We start from the raw sequence: 10,204 nt of genomic DNA on the forward strand, positions 1-10,204 counted from the left end.
ACAGGCCAGAGGCTCACAGAGGAGGCCAGGGTGCTGTGTTGGGGGTACACAGGCACCCCAGCAGCACGGTGTCCCCTCCAGTGCCAGTGAGACCCTGGCACAGGGCTATCAATGGTTAAAGGATGTGTTTCCTGGGCATCACGCCGGGTACGCAGCAGCATCGCTGAGGATGGCTTTTTAATAACTCATTAATAAAATAATGCATGCAGTGGCCTTATTAAACAGGACTGGAGTGTGGCTTTACAGAGGCTGAGGCCATCGCGTGCGTCGGCAGTGCTCTGCCGTGCCAGTCTGCGCCTTGGACAGCCCTGGGGACACTCAGAATGGCCGCAGGGGATGGATGCTATTCCAGAGGCTGATTTCCAGACTCACTGAGGTCCCTGCTCCCACCTATCCCAGCCATATGTGGGGGATGCTGAGCGCTTGACAGGACACAGGGGTGCTCTTCTCCATCTCCTGCTCCCAAATCACCCCTGGCTGAGATGCCTGTACCGGGGCGTCCCCCGTGTTCAGCGGGGAGGGAGCCTGAGCATCAGCAGAGCCTGCGCTGAAGCCATGACAGGCACATTACAGCTAAAAATAACTCTGCTCTCATGCAACAGGCTGGTGCTGGCTCCTGCTGCCCTGGCAGCATGGGAATCCGTGCCGGCAGCCAGCCGCTGCCAGGGGGACACAGGCCTGGGGAGAAAGGGGCTGGGATGGAGCTAGGGGGAGCAGCCACTCCTGGGGCAGGATCCAGGCAGAACCACCCTGATGCAAGCAGGGGGATCCGAGGCAAAAAAAAGCCCCCTGTCCTGTCCTGCAGCCATGTTCACCACTGGGACACTCCAGGGGATTCACCAGGAAACCCCTCACTGGTGGCAGCTGCAGTGGGGAGCCAAGGGGCAGCCAGGGAGGAGAGCCCCATGAGGTTCCCCCACTGATGCTCCTCCAGCACGAAGCAAGGACCTGGGATGCCCAGGAGAGTCACAGCCTTCCATTGCTCCAAAAGCCGAGGATGAGAAGAGGAGGAGGTGGAAGAGGAGGAGGCAGAGGAGGAGGAGGAGGTCAGGCAGGGACACGCTGCTGCTCTGCAGCGAGCTTCTGGGGCTCCCGCAGCCTGGCAGGGACACAAGATGGTGTTTGCTTCCCTCACCCGGGAGCAGCAAGGAGGGATGCTTCAGCACTGCCAGCCCTTCATCCCTCCCTGCTGCCGGTGCTCAGCCTGCTGGAAAGCTCACTGGGGATGGGCAAGGCCAAGCAGTGCACTGCCCCAGCACCCTGGACTCCCCATGCTTTAAACCCTGGTTGCTCTGGACCATGGGGAGCCTCCTCCCAACCCAAAATCCTGCCAGGGCTGCGGCTGCCCAGGAGCCCGGCACTGCGCCAGTGCCGCTACCGAAGGCCAAGGCTTGTGAAGAGCAGCTCAGATCTGCTCCAGCACGCTCAGCACCAGCCCTGCTCCCTGCAGCGCTTGTTGCTGCTGCAGTGAAAACATTTCACTGAGCTGCAAGCTGGGTGAGCTGCTGAGCTGCAAGATGTTAACAGATATTTAACATCTGGGGCACCAAAGTCACCCAAATGAGGTCACTGGCACCCCTGACCTGGCACCACAGTGAGTATCTTGCATGCTGCAGTGTCACCATCATGTGGTCCAGCAAGGATGAGCCCAGTCCTGCTGGGTGCCAGGGCACCACAGCCTGTCACCTCTCTGCCTCCCAAACAGCCTTGGTCCATGCATGGAAATAACCCACCTCTCAACAGTGACTGCATCCCAGCAACGCTGGCAAAGCCTGCCCATGGTGGGATGCAGGATGCTGGCTGCTCCCGGGACCTACTGTATCCCACCGCCTTGCTGGGCTGCTGTGGGAGTGGGCGCTGCTCCGCTGGGATGGCAATGGCACCGAAGCAGGGCTGGCACAGCCTGGTGCACTCATGTGCTGCAGGCACCCGCTCCAGCGCCTTCAATTTGCCTTTACTGCCCACCCCAGTGCGGGGAGGGGGTGGGATGTTAATTAAAACTTTTAAAGAGTCATCACAAGAGCTGGGAAGCAGCCGTGTGGAAGTGACATCCCCGACTCCCTGTTCCCAGGCATCAGAACACGGTCCTGCTCCATCACTGCCATTGCATCCCTCCTGGCTCCGGTACAGAGCTGAATCTGGGCAGGGCGCACATCTCCCTCACCACGGCATGACAGGAGGAGGCACTGCTCTACATCATGCTGCACAAACAGGTTGTTTCCCTGAAGACGCTTTTCCTGAATGGGAATTTTGGCAGGGATCTGGTCCAGCTCCATCCTCCTGGCACAGAGGGGGTCGGCTCCTGACCATCACGTTTCCACCTGCCTGCAGCCACCCTTTTCCAACCAGGAACAGCCAGGAACAACCAACCAACCCCAAAGTGATAAACAGGCAACACTAAACCCCGCTGGCATTAATAATCTGAGAAACGATTAATAGCAATATAAAAGGGATTTGGGTTTTGAGAGACACGGTTTTTAACTCAACAGTGTTCTTTCAATAGGCTGTAGAAAATAAACGATCCATGAGAATTCCTAGCACAAATATGGTTTGGGCCAAAGGCACCAGGGTAAGAAAGGGCTGGGCAATCCTGGGTGTTGAACTATGGCTGGAAAAGCCTCATTTCCTGCTGACAGGCTACAGCATCTGGGGAGGAACAGGCCATGAAACCGACTCCATCCCTGCCTGCCCAGCAGGGATGCCGACAACCAAGCACTAGAACGAGCTCTTCCCGCCGGGATTGTCCTCAACCCTCCAATTACCAGGATCTTCACTAGTGTTTCAAAGGCATCTGGGAAGCTCAAAGCTGCCTCCACAATGACCCCCAGCTCCAAACCCCATCCAACACCAACACCAGCACCGCGGCTCTACCGAGTAACAACCACTATGAGCATCACCAGAGCAACCCCACCACATCCCTCACCCACCAAACCCCATTCTCCTGCAAGGTGTGCGCACGCACACGTGTGATCACACGTGGGCTCCATCCACACACGGCACTCAGTGGGGAAAGGGTTACCCATGCTGCTCCCTCCCGCTGCAGCACAGTTCCCCCCCGCTGCCCTGCTCCACGATTCCCTCTCTCCATGCTCTCCAAATCTGGCTTCCCCAGTGCTGCCACCAGCTCTCTGGCACGGGCAGGCTGGCAGCAGCGCTGCGCTGTAATTAATGGTGCTGCTTTGCCAGGCGCTGCCTCAGCCCCGCTCACACTGGCAAGCACAGGCCGGTTTATTTATTTTACTTAACTGCTGTTGGTAAAACTCCACTCCAAAAGCAGGGCCGAGAGACAGCATACGGAAACCTCCACCGGGATCCGGGATTAGGCTGTGCCAGGGAACAGCGTGTGCTGCCTCCCACTCCACCAGAGTCCCTGGAGGCAAAGCCCCCCCCTTGCAGCTGGGCACCCGCAGGGGTTGCAGCAGCTGAGCTGCTCCTGCTGCTTCCAAGGAGTTTCCCTATCGCTGGGATGTGGCTCCTTCTTCTCCATCAGCTCCATCCTGCAAAAGGGATGGCCCAGGAGGGATCCATATGGGGGGGAGAAGTCACAGGGTGGATGTGTGCTCACTCCAGAGAGGGACAGTTTTCATAACTCACCATCTAGTCCAAACCCAGATCCACCAGGAGCCTCCAAGGTGCCCCAAGGAAGAGAAGGGGCCTGGCTCCATCCTGCTCTTGGAGAACATCAAGAGCAAACAGATGGGATGAGAGCAAGGGGGGACACAGTGGCCCTTATGAGCACTGAGGAGCTACAGAGCCTCTGACGTTTGGCAGCCAAACTGCATGGCTCAAACCCAGCCCTGTCCCCATTAGAGTATGGCTCCGTGGTAGGAAATGAGTTTGCAGGGCCTGCATCCAGGTTCCCGTGGGGAAGCATTGAGGCATCGCAGCAGCCCAGTCCCGGGGGCTGTGCTAGCAGCTTGTCTCACGGTTTGTGCATCCATGGGGCCGAGCATCATCTTCCTCCAAGCAAGGGGATGTGGGGAGCCCATCCTGCAGCCCCCATCTAGCATGGGTCATGGGGACGTGGCAGCGCTGGGAACAACCCAGGGGAAGGAAGACCCATCTATTCCCACTGCTCTACGCAGGAGCTGGTGCCAGGGCAGGGCTTCCCGCAGCCGCTGAGCGTGCCGGGGAGGACAGATTCCACTGCAGCTCTCTGGGAAGAGGTGCTGTGCTGCACGGCCAGAGGTCCTTAGAGGCATCAAGAAGAGCTGGAGGCAGCTGGGAAGAGCAGGCAGCGTGTCCCAGGCAGCGCTGGAGCCCCTCTGCCACGTGGCTGTCGGTCGGAGAGCAATTGGTCACCCATGGTGCCAGTGCAAGATCCGTTTTCTCTCCAGCAAAATCCATAGGAGCCTGGCTGCTTGCAAACTCGGATCAGAGCAGGGTTTGGTGACAAGGCTGGACAAACAACCGGGCAGGCCTTGGAGAGGAGCTGCTGCCAGGCTCCTGCACTGCCCCACAACCAACTCCAGCGCCTGCTGCCGTCCGTGCCTCTGGTAACGAGCCCCGTTGAGACACAGGTGCCAATGAGGGTGGCTGGAAAGCAGCCGGCTGATGGTGATGGTGATGACAGCCGCGTCACCCCGCTCCTCCCCATGGGCACTGGGGCGATTCCCGCAAGCCAGCTCCATTCCCATGGGCCCTCCTCGGCTCAGCCAGTGCCTTCAAAGAGGGACAGGTGAGTCCCAAACAACCACCCCACCACCCACTGGGAGCATTCCAGCTCAGTGCCAGCCCCGTGCTACTGGCTCCACAGCCATCAGCAGCACCCATACAGAAACCCCGACCAGACATTGTGCCACAGCAGCTACCCCAGAGCCACCTCCCCAGGTCCCCAGCATCCCCGGCTGCCAGGCACCATCCAGCACAGGCAGCAGTGACATGACCTAGAAAAGCAAAGGGTTGTTCACACGCGGCACTGCCGTGAGCCCCCGGCACCGACCATGCAGGCAACGATGCACACGCACCCCTGCTTCAACAAGTGACCTGCACAGGCACACACACACGCGTGCACACGTGGCACCCCTCCCACCATCAACCCCAGGTCCCATGGAGAAGGGAAGCAATTCCCAGCTCCCCCTAGATCCACCTGAACACCGCATGTGCCTGCACTGGCACATGCTGGGTGCTCACAGTGCCCAGGTCCTGTGACACGAAGGGTCCCCACCACCAGCACTGCACAAAGCCCCACGCAGGGAGAGCTGCAACACCACCCGCTGCCAACACGCGGGCCCACGCTCCTGGTGTGTGCCAAAACCCGGGCCCAATGGCACGGGTGATGGCATGGGGAGAGCACCCACACACGTGTGCCCACGCCAGGGCTGGCACAGCACACAGCCGTGGCCTTGCTGGATGACACGCCAAGGCACCGTGGTGCCACATGTGCACCCAGCAACACATATGTGCTCACCAACACACGTGCAGCACCACCAGTGTAGGGCTGCCGGAGCCCTGACACTGCTTGTGGGGAGGGACAGGCAACGGGGGCAGAATGGGAGCAGCGGCGGGGGGGACCGGCAGAACCGAAGAGAGAGGACCGGCAAATGGAGGGGAAACATGCTACAGGGGTGGAACCGGCAGCCAAGGGAAGGAACCGGTTATCGGCGGGGGGGGGTGGGCAGCAGCTCCGGAGGACGACCGGCAACCGGGAGAACCGGCAATCAGAGCGGGAGCCGCCAACCGGGGAACCGGGCAGACCGGGGGGGACCGGACCGGCAGCCCTGGCCATGCCGCCGCTCGCAGCCAGCCCCGGTACCGAGCCCGCCCCGCCGCCGCCGCAGCCCCGCGCAACTTCCAGGAGGGCCGGGGCCGCCCCGGCCATGCCGCTGCCCTCACCGAGCACCGGGCACCGGCGATTCCCCGGCGAGGCTGCAACTCCCGGGCCCCGCCACCCACTACCCGGGCAGGGAAGTTGGCCCTGGGGCTGGAAAGGGGGGGGCGGAGGAGGGGGTGTCACAGCGGAACCGGGGCTCTGCCAACCGGCAGGACCGGCCGCTGCATCCCGCAGCCCCCGCTGCGCCGCGGATCGGGGGCGGGGAGAGCGGAGCGCATCGGGGCTCGGTGCACCGGGAAGGACGGGAGGGGGATCTCGGTGCGCGGAGGGGAGAGGGTGCTGGTGCACTGGGGGTGTGGAGGGGTCCCCGTTCCCCGCCGCCGCCCTTACCTGCGCTCCGTTAGCAGCGCGGCGCGGCGTGCAGCGGGATGGCCATTCCCGAGCGGCGGCGGCGGCTGCCGGTGCCCGGGCGCGCCCGGGGGAGCGCGGCGGCGCGCGGGGCCGGGAGCGGGCGCGCCGGGCCCCGGTAGCGGCGGAGGGGAGGAGAAGGAGGCGGGGGGGGGGGGAAGAGGGGGGGGAGCGGCGGCGGCGCGCGCCGCTCGGGCACTTGCTGCATGCGCCGGTGTGACAGCGGCGGGGAGGGGAAGGGGGAGCGGGAGAGTGCCCCCCCCCGGCCGGCACCCCGGGATTGGGGGGGGGGAAGGTGATCCCCGGGATGCTGCAGCGCTGGGGGGGGGCCGTACATGTACATACATGGACGTGGTACGCACACACACGTGCCCACGGGTGTTGTGATGCTGCTGGAGGCTCTCCATGCATGTGGCTGGTGTGTGCAGGCACACACATGAACTGGTTCATTTTACACCCAGGCACTGGGCCGTGTCTGCGTGCACATGGCTGCGTTCTTCATGTGTGCACACATGTGGGGCTGTTGGGGCTTGCTGAGGGACACGTGTACAGGGGAGGGTGATGTGGAGGGCATATGCATGTGTATGGCACTCTCCTGTGTGGGGTACGTGTGCTCACTGCCAGCACACACACATGCAGGCCTTGGCATGGCATGTTTCAGATGTGGGATGCAGGGAGAGCTGGAGCACCTGCAGCACGTCAGAAATGGGGCTGGCACGCCCCGTGATTACACGAACGTGGCACAGGTGTGTGTGAAACAGGGACACCAGACTCCCAGAGCCACAGTGGTGTTTGAGGGGGTGCAGAGCTGCAGTTTCCTATGTGAAAGCTGTGCTTAGATGGGGTAAACCTGGTGGTTCACAGGGAATAGAGAGCAGCTGGCTCAGAGGCTCCACTGCAGCCTGGATCCTGCCCAGGGCAGAGCCTACCAGGAGCACAGGGAGGTCTGTCTTGGAAGAGATGGGGTGTCACCACCACAGAGCCCCAGCCATGCAGCAGGGAGCCCAGCGGGATATAGCACAGCCTCACTGCCATGGTGCTGGCAATGCAGCGTGTTCCCATTGCAGCCTGTCCACCTCCACTGGCCACATCCTGCACTGTGTCAGACCTGCAGTGCACAGGTCACTGGTGGCTCCTTACAGCCTCCATTCAAGGCAGAAATCCAGTAGCAGGAGGCACCATCACGACTATTGTTCATTACCCTGGGGATCTGTAGCTCAGCACCAGCCCTGATCCAGCCCAGCACTGCTGGAATTGCAGGGTTGTATCCACTCAAGACCTTTGTGCTCCTTCCTTTCCTGGCATTTCCTTATCCCAGTACTCCCCTGCAGCCTGAGGGTGCCCGACCCAGTGTCCCCAGACAGACACTGGACCCCTCTGGGTTAAGGCTGAAAGCAAGCACACCAGTTTCTCAGGCTGATCTTTATACCAGGAAGAAAAGCATCATTAGCTCAGACATAACTGGAGGATATTCCAGAGCCCGTCTCTGCAGATCCAGATCATTGCAGTGCCTGCAGCTCAGGAGATGAGCAATCCCAAACCCCAGCTCTCTGGGCCACACTCTGCTCCTGAATAGGTCTGCATGCTTGACAGACTCTCAAACACATTCGTTGTCACCAGCTCCCGCTGCCCTGCAAGCCACGTGGGACATGATGCAGGATATGATGCGGAATGCTCTGCCCTGACCCTGGTGCCAGCTGTGGCACAGCCTGGCTTGCACCACTCTGTCCTGCATCTACAAAAATCTCCTCAGTCCCCAGTGGGACTCTGCCTGCGGCACTGAGCTACGGAAGCTGGAGGCACCCACTGTTACCAGGACAACTGGGTGCTCTTTGTAGCTGCTTGTTGCTGCTGCATCCTTGCAAACCTCCCCCAGCACAGTGTGAGCTCCGTCACCAGCCATACCCTCAGCCCAAAGCAAGGCAAGTGGGGTGCTGAGCCCCTACCAGCATCCTGCCAATGCTCAGGAAGTAGCTGGAGACCCCGCAGCTAAAATGAAGCATCTCCCTGGCTGATGGGTGTGAGCATCCAGAGCCTTCCTCGTCCTCCTCACCTCAATGAGGTAGGATATGGAGAAAGCACTGAACAGGGCACCCAGTCTCAGCAGTGCTGTGGATTCAGGGGGGCTGGAGATCAGAGCAGGGCAGAGTTAGAGCAGCACCCGCGTGTGTGGATGTTGGAAGCTTTGCCTGCTGGATGGGAATTAGACCTGTCCATTACGGCAATAATAACCTGCCAATTTGACACAAGGCCCCTGGTGCCACCCCAATCATCACACAGATGCTGCTGTCGCAGTTACCAGCGTCTACGGGCATCACCGGGACAGGCAGCTCTGGGCAGGGACCAGCCAGGGGCTCCCAAGACACTGGCACGGTTGGTTTCCAATACTCCTATTTCTCCTTCATTTGGCACAGAAATGAGAGACGGGAGAATGCCGAGGTGGCAGCTCCTCTGTGCCTGGCCCTGGATGAGGAGTCAGGGAAGAAATTGACTCCAGCTCCTGGCTGGGGGAATGTGGGGATGCCCCCAAGCTCCTATGGCTTCAGATGGGCCGCAGCCCCAGGGCTCATCTCCCCCAAGCAGCAGCTTTTCAGAAGGGTTCAGCAGGAGCATCTCGGCTTGAAGCACAGAGCAGGACAGGAGCAACAGAAGGCAGTCACCTGTCTGAACCGCTTCCCATAAACTTCACTGTGAATCGCTCCTGTGGAAAAACAAAAGCAGTGATAAACAGGGAAGTCTGGTTTGCAGGAGCATCTGCCTTAATGGGAAGAGGCAGCAAGCACAGGCCGAGGAGCCTTTACCAGGTGCCAGGAGCCCATCACCAGGATGGAGGGATCAGCCTCATTCCGGCTGCCCGCGGCCACTGCACCCCTCCAGGTACCTTCACATGAAGCTGGTGGTGGCAGGGAGAAAAGCAAAGGAGCGAGGGAAGCCCGTGTGATGAGCAGAAGAGGAAGGATGTGAATAAGCTCCAAAGCAAACCATGGCACAGCCAATTCCCAATCTCAAGCGGCTCCCAGGCTCATGGATGTGGCCGTTGTGCCCAGGAAAGCTGGTTTCAACTCAAGGTCTTAATTTTGATTTTTCCAGACGCTTTGTGTGCTGAAGGATGGACCAGGGCTGATCCGTGTCCATCTGTGCCAATGTGGAGATGATGCCTTGGAACATGGCAGCGCAGTGCAAGGACTGAAATAATTTCTGCTGGGTGAGGGTGCAGGGGCTGCCTTCTGGATCTGTGCGGTTGAGGGATGAGCACAGCATCAGTAAGGAGCCAGCAAATGGGAACCCTGCAGGATTTCTACCTCTGGATCCTCCGCACGCCTCAGAACAGCCCTGCTCCATGCTGGGGCTTCGGTGAGGATAAATCCCTCCAGATCACAGCGTGCTGGAAGATTCTCCCAGACTGGAGCAGCTGGCAAGGAGCAAGCTCACACCCACCCCTGCACACCCCACCCCATTGCAGCCTCTGGCCACCAGAACCATTTCAGTGCCCAAACCTCAGGCGGATCGCACCACACACGAGTCACCACTGAGAGCAGGAACCTTGCATGAATATTCATCTGGATTAATATACATGAGGGCTGCAGAAAGCCCGGCTGAAGGCGTGAGCAGGATGTTATCTTGGCTGCTCAGCCCTGCTGCGTTCAACGCTGGCACCTGACGGCTTTTCACAGCGAGAAAACTCGGAGCTGGATGTTGGGAAGTCGCATGGCCACATCCCCTGTCCCCCTCAGCATCTCTGGTGGCCTCTTCCACAGGGGGCTGAAGCCCCAGTACCTCCCAGTAAGCCATAAACTGGGCTTACTGGTCTGGATCTGGATGTTTTCAGCTCCTGCCATGGGGGAAATTGAGGCAAAAAGATAGGTTCAGGGCTGCCAGTGGCAGATGCAGCAGCTCAGTCCTGGCCCCATGGTCCCATCACCACCATGCTCCCAGCATCACCATTACCACAGCAGGGTGATGGTGATGCCGGAGCCATCAGAGCCAGGTTACATGTGGCTCCTCCAGGACTTTGCCTTTGTC

This window comes from Psittacula echo, assembly GCF_963264785.1.
Source record: "Psittacula echo genome assembly, chromosome: 21".
In the NCBI taxonomy this organism is placed as follows: Eukaryota; Metazoa; Chordata; class Aves; order Psittaciformes; family Psittacidae; genus Psittacula; species Psittacula echo.